We start from the raw sequence: 17,545 nt of genomic DNA on the forward strand, positions 1-17,545 counted from the left end.
TGACTGTGATGAACCAGATCAGTCCTCTGCTGTGACTGGCTGTCGGAGAACAGTTCCTTCCTGTATGGTCTATTTGTTTAAGAGCATTCCCATTAAGGAGCCTTTTGGCCTTAACACACTTGATAAAGACCAGGGAGGGTGAGGAAGCTCCCCTGCAGAGCTTTTCACACGTGGCTAAAGGACAAGTGCACTTTCCTCCCTCGAAACTCTCCCCCGTCTCAACCTTGAGAAGGACCAAAGCGCTTCCCTGTAATGGATTATGTGGCCTGTGGTATATATCCAAAAATCTGATTTTACAACTTGACACAATTTCCGCAGGTTCACAAAAAATCTGGCCACAGTTAATTGCCTCAGGTCCAGTGTAATCAATTAAAACAATAAATAAAATACCATACCAAGTTCCTTCAAATTTTAAATCCATGTCTATCCCTCTCATGATTTTTGGCGATCTACTTTAGACCCTTTGTGACATAAACGCTCTCTTTCTCTGTATGTGAGTGTGTGTCTGTGCAAATACTGTTTAGGGAGGTTGTGAGTTTGTGTGCTTAGCACTTCTCACTGTCACTTTGGAATAAATAAGTGTTTGGCTGTTCTATTGAGTCCAGTGTTGACGCTCTTCAGTCCAGGGCCACTACATGAAGACCAGCAGCCTAATCTTCCCACATTAGCAGCTACAGTCAACTCTTTTTAGAGATAATTAGATCAGATTCCGCAATCTCTAACAGATTAGAGATAAATCATTAAAGGCTTGAATGCATGTTTTTAGTCTAAAAACTGAGAGACTTTCTGACTTACAACAAAAATAATCAGGCTGCACATTCAAGAAGCCCACGAGTTACAGAAAACAGTTGCATTTACAGGAGCTTTCTGCTGCCTGAAGCTTTGCACAGTGTTCAGCGATGATGTTGTTTTGTGGGTGTCCTGATAGAAACTCACATTTGGAAAAGATATTGACACCTCAGGTTACAAGAAACAGCTGTTCCCGGGTGGCCCTGCGACCCTCACTGTGTCAGATGATTTTAAGCTGTGCAGGCAGTCAAAACCCTAAAAGAAGCTCTTCCCAAAGAGATGAAGGTATGAAGGTAGGGAAACACATATTTGCTGAGATCTTAACTCCGAAAAACTTCAGTTCGTAGAGTATCCACATCACCACAAATGGATAGAAAAGACCGGAGCAGAGCTACAGCTTTGCGCTGATGAGAAACGAGTGAATCCACAAAAAACCGGCGTATCACAGTGAAAGGAATATAAGACTTATTGGTCGGTTAGTAGAAATAACATGCAACTCAGTTACAGGAAATGGGAAGTAACCAAAATAATTTATGGCAATGCTCCTAATGCGTAAAAGTCACGCACCATCACCTGAAGAGATGACGCCAAAAAAGAAATGACTCAATGACATTACTTTTGCACCACATTTGCAATATTTTTTCCCTCTAACTAACTACAAAACTATTTACTATAATGTTGAATAATAAAACACAACTTTCCCACCATGTAAAACGTCTTGTTTATCATATATCGGCTGTGATTTCAAAAGCGATCGATAAATGATCAGCGCTACGTACCTCAGGTCAATGCAGGAATATTCAGCATGAAACTTTTTGACTTGATTCCCAGAGTCCTTGGAAGAGCTCAGAGGGTCCAAGGACTGCGAAAGTCTGAGTTCCCAGTAAAGCCTCCCTTCTCTCTCTTTTCTCTCTCTTACTTTCTGGCAGACGCAGTCGGATGGAGATGACTGAATTCTTCACAGAAACCGAGACTTTATCCAGTTTCAGAAGTGCTTTTCCATCGCGTTTTCCTTCACAGTCACTTTACGCAAACGGTTACAAAGTTGAACCCCATGTTCGGCTATGGAGTCCCGTAAAGCGCCCTGAAGTTGGTTGCACAGCCAATGCGGGAATGCGCACCCCCTTCTCTTCCTCCCTCCTCCCTCCCTTTCTCCACAGTCTGTGGACCACCCCGAAACAGGAAGTTCACTTTTTGTTTTTCTTAAAAAAGGACCATGCTGCTTCAGTTTTCCCCACAAAGTTAGCATGCACCACAGATCAACCACCCAAACTGATAGATTTTCAATCTCTGAGCCTTTTTCATTCGTGTGTGAACACAAATATCCTACATTTATACATTATAGTCAGTTAGCCTATATATAAAGACATTACAGTATGCATGTGTTTGTAAAAATGTTTGTATGGACATGGCTGCGGCTATATAGAGTGCGTTCCTCTCTAGTAATTGGGATAATCTATCTATAAATGTTTTTGTTTACTCTAATGGTGTAACTTCATAGCAGCTTCTCGGACAGCGTGTGTGGCTGGCTACGTGTGGGGATGCTGCAGATTGCTGCGACTTGCCAGTAAAATCGACCACAAAACCTGGACTGGAGTTCAGTCTGCAGCTCAGGACCAGGACCAGTGATAGAGGTCTGCAACATACCCAACATGCATTCAATTTATACGCACAAACAAAACTGATTATGACAGGAATATACAAAAAAGTTTGGGAATCATAGAGAGTACCAGTAAAAAGTTTGGACATACCAATGGTAAAGTGTGTCCAAGCTTTTAACAAATTTAACAACTAGGATACATTTTCACATATTTCCTCCTTTTTATGTTTCTAATTGTGGCACCACAGCCAATTAATTATTGAAAAACATATGTCAAAAGTTAAACCTCGGAGTCAATGCTGCTGGCAACTGCCCCAGACCCCCAGGGGCCCCCAATCACTGTTTATCAGGAGGTTTGAAGTACTTTGATTAATTACAAATTTCTTAGGGAATTTGGCCCTGTTTCAAAATCTAGTTTTCCACCTGGGTCAGAAGAGGCCCACCTACTATTCATAACAACTGCACAAAGAAATCGGTCCAACATGGTATTTTTGTAAAAAGATGTATTGTGTAATGTCTTGTTTAGGTGCACAGTTCACAGAAAGGAGTGGCATTTGGCAGGTATTTCACTGAATTTTATGATTAAAGGTACCCACATGTTCCATTCAGTATCTTTCACTGAATTATGACCTCACCAGGTGCTGGTCCCTAAACATTATACTTTTCTGAACTACAAGTGTCTTTTCACCCATTAACTCCATCGCTTGAGATGGTGATAAGCCACAAAAGAGTAAATGAAAAATTATTTTATTTTTTTATTTTTTTACACTAAGGCGCAATCATGGCATAGCACTCCCTTACAAAGTGATACCGTTTGGATCTTGGTTTTGATTGGCTGATTTTTTTCATTTCTGCTGGGAAACTGTGACTTCACTTTTAAACTGCTTGTGACCCCCAGGATGTTATTTTAGATCCTTGTTGAACAGTGGAGATCAGTAGTGTCTATCTGAAGTAGTTTCCTGTTTCTGTCATTTGTTGTTTCATGTTATATACAGTAGATTTGCTGAAGCTGCTTTCTAACTGGTGGCATGTGTCAGGCACTTCTGTTACTACTGGATGTTAATGGATCAGTGAATTAATGCCTTCTTAAATGATTTGTACACCTTCAGTGATTAACTGCCTGTGGTTGGATGGCATGCATTCAAGTTCATCTTGAGGTAAGGCAATAGGTAGGGTAATATGGCATGTTCCTTCATATAGTTTTAGGCTCATGTGTAATTTTTTTTCCAAACCAGGGTTGGTTGTTGTTTATAAGACATAAGCAGGCTCCAATATTATTGCCTCGGTCTCTGTTATTCATCACTGATTCTCTGTATTTGGTAATTGGCATTTATGTTGCTGTTGTCTTTGTAACATTAAAGCATATCTAGTAATATGGATGTAATCAGGCAAATAGTCACAATTAAATATGAAGGTCTCTTGAGGAGTTCTGGTTGCTGTTTATGAAGTCCCACTCTGCTATTTACTATTTGTAGGGTTTGACATTTTATTAGGCACATACTCTTGGTTGAGGCTATCACGTAACCTTGACATGGACTGATGCCAGGACAGAGTAGCCTGAGTCAGCTGTGAAAATGAACCATTGTAAATGATGTAAGCTGCACTCTCTATAACTACCAGGATGCTTCTCTGTGTTTCTCTAAAATGTTTTGTCCATATTACAAAGAATGCTTACCCTACAGTATCTGGTCATGCAGAGATAGTTTTGTTTTATGTGTTGAAATTCTGACATATCTGCCTCTGAAACACTTGCCATCACCCCAGTGCAATGGAGGTACATGGAATTAACGGCTAACAACTCTTTTCATTTAGAATGTATTTTTGCTTATTTTTTATTGTAAAATTGTATATTGTGTTTCACCTGACTTTTGTGGTACTTGTATTTTCTCTCACCTTCTATTTTTTGATTGTTATCCAAAATTGTTAAGCCAAATTCCTTTTATGTGCAAACCTACTTGGCAATAAACCTGTTTCTGACTCTTATTCTGAATTATATTTGTGCTCCTAAGAGCACTAAAAAATTAAATGTGAAACAATCAAAAACAACAACAACAACAACTTTTCTTTTTTCTCAGGTTAATCCACAGACTTCACTGGCCACAAGACAATTACTTAAGTAGAAAGTTCTGACAGATATCTCAAATTTTTTCACATTTATTAAAAGTAGAAAATATCTTATTTTGTAATTTGTGTGAACTATCCCTTTGAGGGTGTATCTTCAATTTATACACAAGATGCACCACGAAAGTATGCAATTAGGCTGATAAAGCAAATGATAAAGCACAAGCCATTTGTTTTTAAAAAAAATAATATAAATCTACAAGCATAAAGCAGTTTCCCTTTAAAGCAACAATGAAAGCTGAGTAAAAGCATGAACAGTTGGTGACCTGAACCAGGGCAGGAGTCCATTGAGAGGATACAGCCAGTGGTTAAATCAGATTTTGTCAATGAGAGTCGTGGGCTTTAGTCCCTAGCTACCACTGTGGCTGCCAAGCGGAGAATTCTTGGATGTAAATCGGCCCACAGATGCCGGGGCCATATGCTTCATCTGACTGCAGAGAGAATCCAACACAGGCTTCACTTTAGATTATCAATGGAAGGAGATTAAAGGTGAAGAAGCAAATCCCTGTGAGTACAAGTATAGATGGTCTCACTGGTCTCACTGGATCATGTCAGACAGGAATTTTTGCTATTCCCATATATTCATTTGAATTGTCCTGGAATTACATTTATTAAATAATTATATCTCAACATTGAATAAACACGAAATACACGCTAAATTTTTCATCCTCTACTGAGAGTATTTTTAAGTAATACCATGATAGATATAACAGTGTATAAAGTAACTTAGTGTGACAGAAAAAAATAGTTAAATCTCTTTAACAGTAATGCAGAGAGTCATTTTGACCAGATGATTCACACATGGAATCTGTTCTTTGACAGGTGATGATTTCTTAAAGTTGCATTAATTGATTTCTTCGACCACTTGGGGAAAGCAGAACAAGCTGAAAACACACATTTGACATATAGTTTTATTACCTCAGTTACAAACCCTAGCAAACAAGTACCTGAATATATCCAGCAGATACAGAGAAACATTAGCTGTCATTTGAAGTTGTGTTTTTGGAAACCTGAGAAATGTAAGTATTCACTCTCCTTTTAGCTCTATGTTGATCATCACCAACTCCAGGGGAAAATATCTGACTTTTAGCTGCTAACTTTTCCACTAAGTTTTAATTTTTTATCTTCCATTTGGTGCTGGGCAGGTTGTGTCCAGTAAATTTACCAGATCTTTTTGTTTGTTTGTTTGTTTTTCTTTTTTCTTTTCTTTTTTTGTTGTTGATGAAAACAGCTTGATTGTTTTCAGCAAAAAAAAAAAAAGATTTATGAAAGTGGATCTGTGTGCACCTAGTTGAATTTCAGGTATACTGCCACTGCAAACATTTTTATCATGATTTAAAATTTCACAAGGCATTTGATATATTTTAATAAAACACTTGCATTAGCAATATAGCTGAAATTCCTGCTCAGGTCACAGAATCTGGTGGGTCACAGAATTTGGTTTAACACAGGAAAACCACAGTAATGATCCAAAACAGACAAAAAGGTTTTGTATCACTTAAGGGAACTGCAGAGTCAGGTGATAATTCTCAGTGGGTTCTGCTCTAAAGTACTGCAGAAAGAAATGGCCTCTTCCAATCGAATGCAAAAGCAACAATCAAAAAGCAACTTAAACAATGCTTTTGTACAAAGGTAGCCAGAAGTATTTATGTTTTAGATATGTTTTATATTTTGAGAAAAGGTATTATTTAAAAAAGATTAAAACGTGTGTCTCAGTGAGAGGAAAGGTGAATGGGACAGAAATAGAATTTTCAGATGTCTACCTCCAAAGCTCATTGAGAGCTTACAGCGCTAGACGGATTAGAGACAAGGTAGGTAATGTTGTTTGTCAGTCAGAGCAACAGCTTTTGCCAAGCTATTCAGTTCAAGTGAACATGAAAGCTGAGAGCTGTAAATGAGATACTGTTTCACTGCTTGTCACTTTTTTTTCTTGAAACCTTGCCTAAGCATGTTATCACAAAAGCTTTCACTGTTCTTAATCTATAAACACCATTAGTGGTATTTGGATTATATGTACAGTATGTCGGTTATATTGTATATTCTGGTGTGCTTTATACACTGATATGAAAAGCCAATATATTGTATTTTCTGGTGTGCTTTATACACTGATATGAAAAGCCAATATACTGGTATTACTGAAATTATGTAGCTGGAATATTCACGCAACAGTGACGCATAAACAGAGAATAAGTCATTTTTTGTGTTAGAAATATTATTTGTTGTCTACTGGAAGTTAAAGAACGTGTTGTATGGATGAAGAATGAAGGAGCATCCACGTTTAAGGCCACTGGAGGATACAGAGGAACATGCATGTTAGCCCAGTAACAGGGAGAGAAAGCATCTGTTACTAAGACTCGGGGCAGCTGGACACCATTCCCCCGTGCAGCAAAATCCACAAAATCTTTTACAGGATTTGTTTTTCCATTGCAGATGGTCCTTTGCACATGTTTTCTTCCCATTGGTCCGGGGTCCTAGACTGACAGTGGTGTAGCTTTGCAGGTACTACATATAAGGGTGCTCTCTGCCTGCAATAGGTTTCACCTCAGGCCCTCGCACACTGCAGAAAGGAAACTGGAGAGGAGAGACTGCAGGGGATAAACCGTGCAAGAAGAGACGCAGGTCTGCATGAGCGCTGTGTACCTTCGGTCACTGCTGGGTCTACGGGTAAGAGTTGCACAGAGATATTGTTTTAGTTCATCAAGGAATTGAATGCACTATGCATTTTGTGCAACTGTTTTTGCAATGCATGCACTAATTTTAATGTATTACGTTTGCATAGATAGAAATTGGTAGCATGGGTTTATGAAGTCTATCTAGTATAGTAGGGTTACACAGGGTTATTTCAGCATGCTGCCACAGTCAGTTTTGTAAAATTTCTACCTTGCAAATTTGTTCAGCAGAACTATGACAGTATTGCATTTGAAGATTTTTGCACCAAAACAAAATTCCAACCCATACAAAAGACATTACCTGTTTGTTACCTGGTAGACAAATGTGTTATAACTCCTCGTATTTTAACGTTATGGTTATATATCAAGCCATGTGCTTAATGTAAATACCATAAAATGACACAACACAGGTAAATCAATATAAGAGAAGTGAGACATTTTAGTGACTTTTTATTTTATTGGGAATGCATTTAACATACTATATATTTTTAGTATGTACTATTACCACTATAGTACTATATAAGTAAAGAATGTCAGACAAATATAGAATAAGAATTTATACAAATATATAGTACAAATATAAAATTTGGTTTGTGGAATAGTAATTAGAATACATACTGCAACTAAAAGTTAACCATGTCCATCTCAAGAAGATACTCCCTAATGTGTTATTTAAGTTAGAGCTATTTTCAGCTCCACACCAGTTTACTTTTACAAATGTACCTTTGCCTTTAATTGAATATGAGTTTATTATAATAGACTTACACAGTGTCTTTAATGGCCTGGATTTATAATCATGGATGTTACAGTGATTTTCTTGAATCCAGGAAAAATTTCACGATATGTTAAATATTTTTACAGCACTATCTGATAGTAGTATTACATGCTGGCCATTCAGGAGTCATTGTAATCCACTGTACTGTTTTGAATGGATTATGTACACTGGGCCGTAAGACAATTTAAACAAGAGATAGGCTAAGTAAGGACATTTTACTATTTACATGTTTTTTTCTCTGTAATGATTTATTGATGGATTAAAGACAAAAATACAACTGTGATAGAAATATATCTTCAGAATGTTTAAAACTCTGGAAAATGTCAGCATTTTAATAATTTTTACAGGTTTTTAATTATACACTTTCATTGCAATTTTGAGAAATCTTCCATTGGAAAAATGTGATATTTGATAAAGTACCGCACAGTTGAGTATGGGTAAAATAAAGACAACTTATTATATATTCATGTCATATGATTGTACAGATATGTATTCATTTCCCTGTATGATAAACAGCCATTTCTATCTTGTTGTGTATGTGTGCCATATTTTTCAATCTTTCAAAATGTAAAATAATGTCAATACATCTTAAAATTAAAATGCAATTTATCAACATCACCAGAGTGCATGCAGCTGTAAATGCAAATATTTTGCATGCCTAAATATTTCAGCACACTCTAGAGAAAATACAATGTGGATTCTTGTGATTATGACCCAAAGCAGTTACAAACATATTAAGTAAATACAATAGAAATTTAGTATACAATAATACAACACTTAATTACACTTCATCCTACTTGTCAGTACATTTGACCATGAAGATAGTTCCATTTGGTTTATTTAACCATATTATAGAAAATGAGGGAAATACTTTTATCTGAGTCACCGTCACCAGATGGCAGCACATCCAAGCATAAGAACAGGGCAAACCAAAACACCATGAGGTACAGTCCAATGTATTCACCGTTAGAGAGCTAGTTCATACAAATATAGGATGATATAACTATTTAAAGTACTAAGTACAACTATGTGTCTAAATATCCACTGTTTATATTTATATTCTATGTATGATCTGTGATAGAAAATATATGCTTGTTTAGAAATTTCTTTTGTGGCCTGTTGAAGCACTCATATGGTTTTGTTCTGTTTCTTTCCCCAACAGCTTGATGATGTTTGACTCGAAAAGAAACACAAATGTAAATGCAAAAGACACAATTTATTAAAGAAAGTGGTCAAAATGATAAATTACAAGATAGGTTCACAATTTTTTAAGTCTGTCTTAAAATGGTAGTGAGGTTCCCAAATGAGCATTGAAACAGACTTTTCTTGCTGTAATCATTCCTCCTGTTCATACTGGACGTTAAGAGATCTCTTCATTATGTACTTTCAGTATAAGTGATGGGGGACAAAATCCACAGTCCTCCTGTGCAATTTTATTTGAAAATTTATCTGAAGCAAATATTAAGCTTCAACCATCCAAAGGATGGTTTTTTATTACTGAACTTTATACTAAAAAGACTATAACTAAGACTAAGCCTCATATTAGCTTCATATAAACTTTTAAATTCATTTTTGCACAAAACAAATACTGTGATTTTGTCCCCCACCACTTACCCTGAAAGTACAATAAGACATCTTTTAATGGCCAGTATGAACAGGAGGTATGATTACAGAAACCTGTTTCACTTGGGCACCTGACTATTGTCTTAAGACAGACTTATTTTGGACCTATATTTTAATATAAAACATATACTGCTCAGACATGACCTGTATTCCATTGTTTGAGAGTCATGTCTTTATTTTTTTCACTCTTTTGTACATACAGTACCAGTCAAAAGTTTGGACACACTTCCTCATTCAAGTGAATGGGAATGTATATGTAAATATAATATAATATATTTTTCTATCATGTCTGTCATGTGTCCATTACAGACCTGCAACTTCCATCAGTTGGGCAGATTCCACATCATCTCAGCAAATACTGTTCTGCAAGCCAGGAGAGGCATATGTATGTATATACACAGTATGTATGCAATAAAATGTGAAGTGTAAACTTCCACTAAAATTGAATTTTTTGTCATTTTTTTGGTCAAAAATGTTGACATAAACATAAACATACCTTTGTGTTAACTATAGTCAGAATATGAGTGGCTGCATCATATACTTCACATCAGTTTAATCAATAAAAGTCAATGAATAAGAAGAACCCTCCTTAATTCTATATCCTGTTTAGTTGAAAATAAAAATCTATTCTAAACAGTATTTTAAACCAAAAAGTGAAAATTCATGACCTAATTTAACTATATATAAGATAACTAATGCCTATAAACGCTATAATAGTTTTGTTTTTTCACATCAGAATCTTTTCCATCAGAAATTACTGTCATTATTAATTATGATGATTGATAATGATAATTGGGTCACGCAGGCTAAAGCAGCATCCATCACTAAGTAAATAATAAACTTTACTTATTTAATCTTATCAGGCATACACAGTTTGAATTACTATAAAAACTCTGCAACATGTTTTGGCTGTTACATCTGTGAGCTGTCAAATTAGAGGTTGGCATACAACAACCTGATTGGATGGATTCTGTTTAGTCTTCTTTGACAGAATTAGGTCCTCACAGGAAATTGTGTTGTAAGACCTGAGTGAGGGTTAAAGAGGAACAGCAAGGACTGTGACATTAATTCCCTGAGCTGTGCTGATGCAAGCTCCTGCTGGATCATGAACTATTTAAATCCAGCAGCCCCTGTCCTCATTGGAACACTTCCTCATGTACCACCTAAACGAAAAAGTGCCCAACAGGAAGATTCTTCATCTCAAAAAACACTTATTATATGGTCAAGGACTATTTGAAGAGTTGAATGCCACAATGTACATTTTGGGGATTAGTTTTTCGGATCAGCGTTTCACAGAATTTAAAGCCACCTTGCATGGAATTTGAAAAACTTCTGACTTTGGCTACCCTCAGTGGCAGAACAAAAAATACACAGTGGTCCACAGCAAAAAAACACCAATACCCACCTTACCCCACCCACAGATCCAACCTAGGGATGTTGAAATAAATCAACTGAAAACAACACAATTTTTTTTGCAAGGACTGTCGTGTTTTTCTACAATGAAAACTTTCATGAGAATAATCTGATGGATGCTATAATTACATTATAAAATTTTCATGTTAATTTTTGCTCATTTCTAAATTCTGAGATTTTGGTGAATTATGTATTGCATTTTTTGTGCAGATGTATATATTTTTGGTTTACATCCTATAAAACTGTTAACTGTTTAATGTCAGTGGATTTTTCCATAATTCTCTGTTATATCAATAGCTTAGTGAGCTAGACATCCAACTCACCTGTAGCTGAACATTTTTTTTTAGTGATCAATTCTTAATTACTGCTTATATAAACCATATCATAGGACCCATACCCCCCACTCCCTCCCTGGTGGTGTCCAAACCCTCCCCACACCTACCAAAAAGATCCCCAAACAATTAACTTAACATTGTCACAATACCTGTTGGCTGTAGCTAAAACTGTAGCTAAAAAAAGTGTCTTTTTTTTCAACCGTAGTTGCACAAGGGACGTGCACCCAAGCAAGCATTTGGTTAAATGGGCCCATGTCAAATACCAGCGAACAGGTTGGTTACATCACTATCTCAGTCTCTCTCCTCTGCTCTGCTGTTACGTCTATCAGCAGGTCTCAACGAGGGGAGTCACATCCACCTACTACATGACGCACATTTCCTAATTTGGACATTTCCCCAGAGATAAAACTGAGCTACGGACACACCTGAAATGCTCCCAAGGGACTCTCCTTAACCTGTTGTTCCCCTTCTACTTTCCACAAAGCCTGTAATTTTTTCAACAAATTAATCATTCCACAGTGACTCATAAATACGTTTGGATTGTGCCTTACCTGTGTTCTGACCTGTGAACTTCCCATCCTGGAATTGCATACTGTATGCAGCTCTGTAGTGATCCAGTTGACAAGATGTTGGTCATAGTCAGTCTGAGTAGGGGAGGCACCCAGTTGACATAGACACCAAACATTTGCTCACCACTACAGCGGTTTAGTCCTGGGCAGCGGTGCCTTTAGCTTGGCCAGGTGCTCCAGTAAACACAAATGGTGGTGTTCACTGGCAGGAAGCTAGTGAGGAATCATGTCCATCACTGACCTCTGCGTGTTGGTGAGGGTGTCTATATGTGTGGGTGTTAATGCTGTTTTTCTACTGCTCCTTGCTGTTTGGTTAGGAGAAGCAGCAGACAACTTCATCTGCATTAGAGGAGGCACATTGTCTAAACTTTCCTGTGTTTAATGTAATTCAAATGTATACTCTAACATGTCATTGGCTCTACTTTTGAAGCCAAAATAGTGAGAATCAGTGTTTCATTTACAAATGCAAATGACACTGAGATAATGGTATTGTAGCATTGGACATCATCTGTCTAGATAAGGCATTTGAAGTTGAGCATGTTGTACATTCAATCAGATGCTTGACCACTGATGCAATGTGAGCCAGATGGCCACAGCAAATCTCAGCAACTAACCCTGTGTTAGCTTGACATGTGCCCTGTGTGGAAAGTACAAAAAATGGTTTTTGACACCCGACGTGCCTCTTCATTAAAGATTTTTTGACTAACAGCATGTGTTCGCAACAAGGTAGTCGACTCAGGCTGGTCGCTGGTATATTTGACTTGGGTTGAGTTCTAGCACTGCGCAATTCAGACATATAAATGATATGGCTGCCAGATTTGGCAAGATTTTTGGGGTGCAGGCTAGGGATAGTTTAAGCACTTGGGCTAGCTTTGGCTTGGCAATGCCGGAAACAGACCAGTGTACTTGGGATGATTTGGGCATGTCATTACTCAGCCATTGTTGGACCAAGCCATTCTGACGCTCTGGGTTGTTGTACACATCTGATTTTTGTTTTGAAAATGCATGTTTGTGTCTTTCTTGTTTTTGATTGTCGCAGTGCCTCCAACTAAATCAAGAACATCTCGGTGGATGTTTCTGGAGCCCTTGTCCAGGAACTACCTGAACTTCCAGTCCTCTTGTTTACATGTTGACAAGACAAGTTGGAGCTTCTTGGAGAGACACTCAAATAAGGTATGTTCTGTGTGTCCATCAAATAGAGAGAGGTGGTCAACATTTCACAGAAACAAACCTCTGATGAGCAAACCTAACATATATAGTATCTATAGTAAAAGTATTCTTTGGCGGACATGTCCAAGATTCATAGCTGTTTCTAAACTGAAGAAACACATGAAACAAGCAAAGACAATGTCCAATGTTTTATTGCTTATTGTGTTGTAATATTTGTAACCTTGTCTACAAATTGTAAACAACATGTATCCCAGAAGTACTGAAAATTTTAATCGTTAAGAGAGTTCGCAAGCTAGCACCAAGTATGATCGTAACACTTTTCCCATTGGTACATCAGTCCAACTCATCAAACATACCGCATTCTTCAGACACCTTATCCATGCTGTATCTTCCTCTTATTGTGTCTCCAAGTGGCAGCCATGAATTGTTTGGGGAAATTAACTGTAAATCTGTGGCTTTTTATTCATATGTCTGAGTAGCTTGTTATCAGCAATGTATATATTTTCATTTCATATTTATTACACCCATATGTTGCCAAAGACAATCTTCAGTGTGGTACTGTCCTTGGAAATCTGGTGTCCTTTTGCAATCAAAAGCCTAAGCTATAAGGGCTGTTAGCTCCAAGTAACAAAATATTGCTATATGATATTGCTGTTTGGCATTTAAAATCTGCATGTTTTCATGTTTGCACAAGAGATACAGGTGCCAACTCTGGCTTGCCTCAGGCTGAGGGCTTACCAAGGACTCCTAGTACCCTGTATTTTTCCAGGCTGGATAGAAGTTGGGTTCTCATTCTTACGCAAGTATTCCCAAATCTACTCACTTGTAGGAATCCACTTGTTTCATCAAACTGTACAAATTTGAAGCTGGATGGTTGGGACCTTTCTGACAAGGCAAAAGTAGTGTTTTTGTCAGTTTCACAAAAGGGCTCACTTGTTAGCAGGTCCTACACCACAGTGGCAACTAAATAGCCCCAGATAGAAAAGGTAGAAAGGACAATGCCTTTTCCTGCAAGATTTTTCGGACTTCAATGTAGACATATTTGCAAGGCCTCTTTGCAGAACAGCAGGATTTTGATACCGTCAGGATCTCTTGATTAATGTTCCAACAAACTTCTCTCTTTTTTTATTATAACCACATATCACAGCAGAAACACAGTCCAATTAAACTTAGTAGCAACAAGCAGAGGCTTGGAAGTCAGATGTTACTGCTGAATCAGAAGTAGAACAAAGTCAACAGGTTTTTATAGAAAATCCCAGTTTGGCATGCCCAGACAGAATATTCTCCCAGTGATTTACTCATCACATCTGCAGAAACAAGTCAATGAGCCAGAAGTATAGCCAAGTCATGCTGAATTCAGTTTGTCTTTCATTGTGTTTTACACACACAATATTGTTTTAGACAACCAACAAAACAAAGTGGTGGTTCATTTGCTATTGCATACACAGAAGTGCAATTCACAAAGGCCTGCCTGCTGTATGGGTAGTGCTGATATTCAGTATGATCAGTATATGACCCAAATATCACTCTGTTCAGAAGTAGGTGGGACTGCCTATGAAATATAGATACTGATTAACAGAGCTGTTTGACCACCTGTGACATGGTTATTGTAGTCTTCAGGTTTGTGGTTTTAAATGGTCTGAGCTGTCAGTGTCACCAATAACAGTTCAGTCAACATTACTAATCATATACACTATGTGAGAGATGCTAGATGTCATGTGGAACTTCATGTCCGCAACTATAGCTGTGATCTTCAGCTTCATCACAAACGGTTTTCACTGATGCATAAATCCAAGCATCCAATCCAAGCCTAGTGCCATCTGCTGACCAAACTGTAAATAACCATAACAACATTCATTATTACTATATTCCCCCCTGTCTGTGCTGGTCATCTTAGAACTGTGCTTAGCAAGAAGCTGTAATGGACTGGCTTTCATGCCATCTCAGACAAATGGTTGCCCAGTTATGACATGGTCTGACTACTCCCCCAAGATTCAAGAGAGAATACCATGGGCAAGTTTTCTTCCCTTCATATTCATTTCTCATACGCATTACCTTTACTGTAAAGTTCTTCAGCCCCTCAACTCAAATCATTGCTCTGCTGGTCTCAAGTAGTTGGATTTTGAAATTCTTGGAGGTAAACACGACGGAGTAAACAACATGATCACAGTAAAGCGGGAGTCGATTTAATTGGATTTTTGCCTTGTAGTAAATCTGAATGAGTGACCCTCAAGCTTATTACTTAGACGACGCCACCAAGTGGCAAGAAGTGAAAGGTCTGATGCTGATTAGCTTTGTAAATATTTGCAGTGTACCAGCAAATGTATTGCTAATTGCATGATAAGAATTGAATGGCAGGCAAACTAATACATTTTATAAAATATGAAAAGTATTAATAATCTTTCTGACATTTAGCAATAATTTCATGTTTAATAAATACCACAGTAACACTAGTTCATTTAAAATGCGTAGTTTTCTCTTTGTCAGCTAATGACTGACTGAAATTCGATTTAAGGTTATTACCAAAGGTGAAATCATGAATGTGTTATTTTTACATTTCATTTGAAGGTATATTTATTTGAAGTATTTTGAATATTTTCAAGAGTTATGTTTTATATTTTATATTTGACAGTGCAATTGGATTTGCCATGCAAATCGTGCTCTATGATTAGATTTGAGAGGTTTTTCCAGTAGCTGCTACAATCTTAATTTGACAATGTGATCTACAGAGAAGAGAACTCCAGCAACACTTGTAGTATGAAGAACAACTTTATTAGTTGACCGACGCGTTTCGGCTTGTGGCTTTCATCAGGGTCATCATAAAAAACCAACATTAAGTGTCTTAGCAAGGTGTTTGGCTACTGCATGTCACCAGAACAGCTTTAGTGTTCCTTGGCATTGATTCCACAAGTCTCTGGAACTCTACTGGAGGGATGAACACCATTCTTACAAAAGATATTCCCTCATTTGGTGTTTTGATGATGGTGGTGCAGAGCGCTGTCTAACACGTCAGTCCAAAATCTCCCTTAGATGTTCAATCGGGTTGAGATCTGGTGACTGTGAAGGCCATAGCACATGATTCACATCATTTTCATACTCATTAAACCATTCAGTGACCCCTTATGCCCTATGGATTGTCATCCTGGAATAGACCACTCCCATCAGGATAGAAATGTCTCATCATGGGATAAAGATGATCACTCAGAACAACTTTGTAATGATTTGCAGTGACCCTTCCCTGTAAGGGGACAAGTGGACCCAAACCATGCCAGCAAAATGCCCCCCACAGCATAACAGAGCCACCAGATCCCCTCACTGTAGGGGTCAAGCATTCAGACCTGTACCGGTTTTTCCTTTAATTTGTTACCTGTTTGTAGCCTATATATGTGACATGTTACAGTATATAATAGTATATTATTACTATTATTATGATTGTTACTATTATTGTTACTGTTATTATCATTGCCTTCTTTTTACAACTTAATTGATAACACTAACACAAGTCCCCCTATTTAGCATTCATAAGCGTTTATGAAACACTATAAAGTAGTTATAAACAGATATAAGGACCTTTTTAAGTGTTTACCAATGTACAGTATTTGTCAATTACAACTTCTCCCATAAAGACATATTTTATATTATTACAACTGTGTTTTACTTTATTGTCATTCATTATCTGTTTACAGACCAGTATCCACTCATGGATACCGAAAGAAGGAGTTATAGTTGTTGACAAATACAAGTAAATACTTTATCTGCTTACAACTACATTATAATGTGCTATAAACCAGTCATTCTCAACCAGTGGCCCATAGCCCACAGGTGGGCCTCAGAGCGCCATCTAGTGGACCACAGAGGCAGTGGTACTGCCAAATGGTTAAAATGATTTTTTCTGATAATTTACAAAGTTTACAAAGCTAGTCATTTTTTAAAATCTAAATGAATATAAACATCAAATTAAAATGCATAATTTAAATGACCAGTTACATTTTAATATCGCCATGCCAATCACGACTCATCATTAGGTAGAGACAAACTTGTTTTGCCACTGTTAGCCTGCTAGCTTTCTCTGTGGATTCTGCTTCAGAGGACATGGTTGTTGACCTTGCTTCATTCTGGAGACTGTCTGCCAGTCAATATCTCTCTCTGTCAAAATAAGCAATCAAATTTCTGTTGCCTTTCACCACCACCTATTTATGTGAGTGAGGGTTTTCCATTGTGACACTTTGTGTCACAAAATCAAAGGCAAGGAGCAAATTCTACCATGACTTGATCTAATTTTTACCAGAAGCAAGCCCAGGTGTCTCACTGAGGGTAAACAGAATATTTATTTTGGTCATTACAGGTGACAGGTGGCATAACACATATTTATAGCCCAGTTTTTTTGTCATGTTATGTTTTTTTTTGTTTGTTTGTTTTTTTCATTTATTTGGGAAGGTGGTCCTCAGAAATTTTTTAACAATCAGAAGTGGGCCTTAAGT

At 37.4% G+C, this 17,545-nt stretch overlaps 1 protein-coding gene across 1 annotated transcript in view; it reads right to left on the minus strand.

Annotated features, from left to right (window-relative positions):
- Positions 1–1,907, minus strand: part of gli1 (GLI family zinc finger 1) — a 52,756-nt gene extending 50,849 nt beyond the window's left edge. The window contains exon 1 of the mRNA XM_042407417.1: positions 1,569–1,907. The gene's annotated coding sequence lies outside the window, so the exon portion shown is untranslated. The remainder of the gene's footprint in view (positions 1–1,568) is intronic.
- Positions 1,908–17,545: the final 15,638 nt, after the last annotated feature.

Source organism: Thunnus maccoyii, chromosome 3 (genome assembly GCF_910596095.1).
Source record: "Thunnus maccoyii chromosome 3, fThuMac1.1, whole genome shotgun sequence".
NCBI lineage: Eukaryota > Metazoa > Chordata > Actinopteri > Scombriformes > Scombridae > Thunnus > Thunnus maccoyii.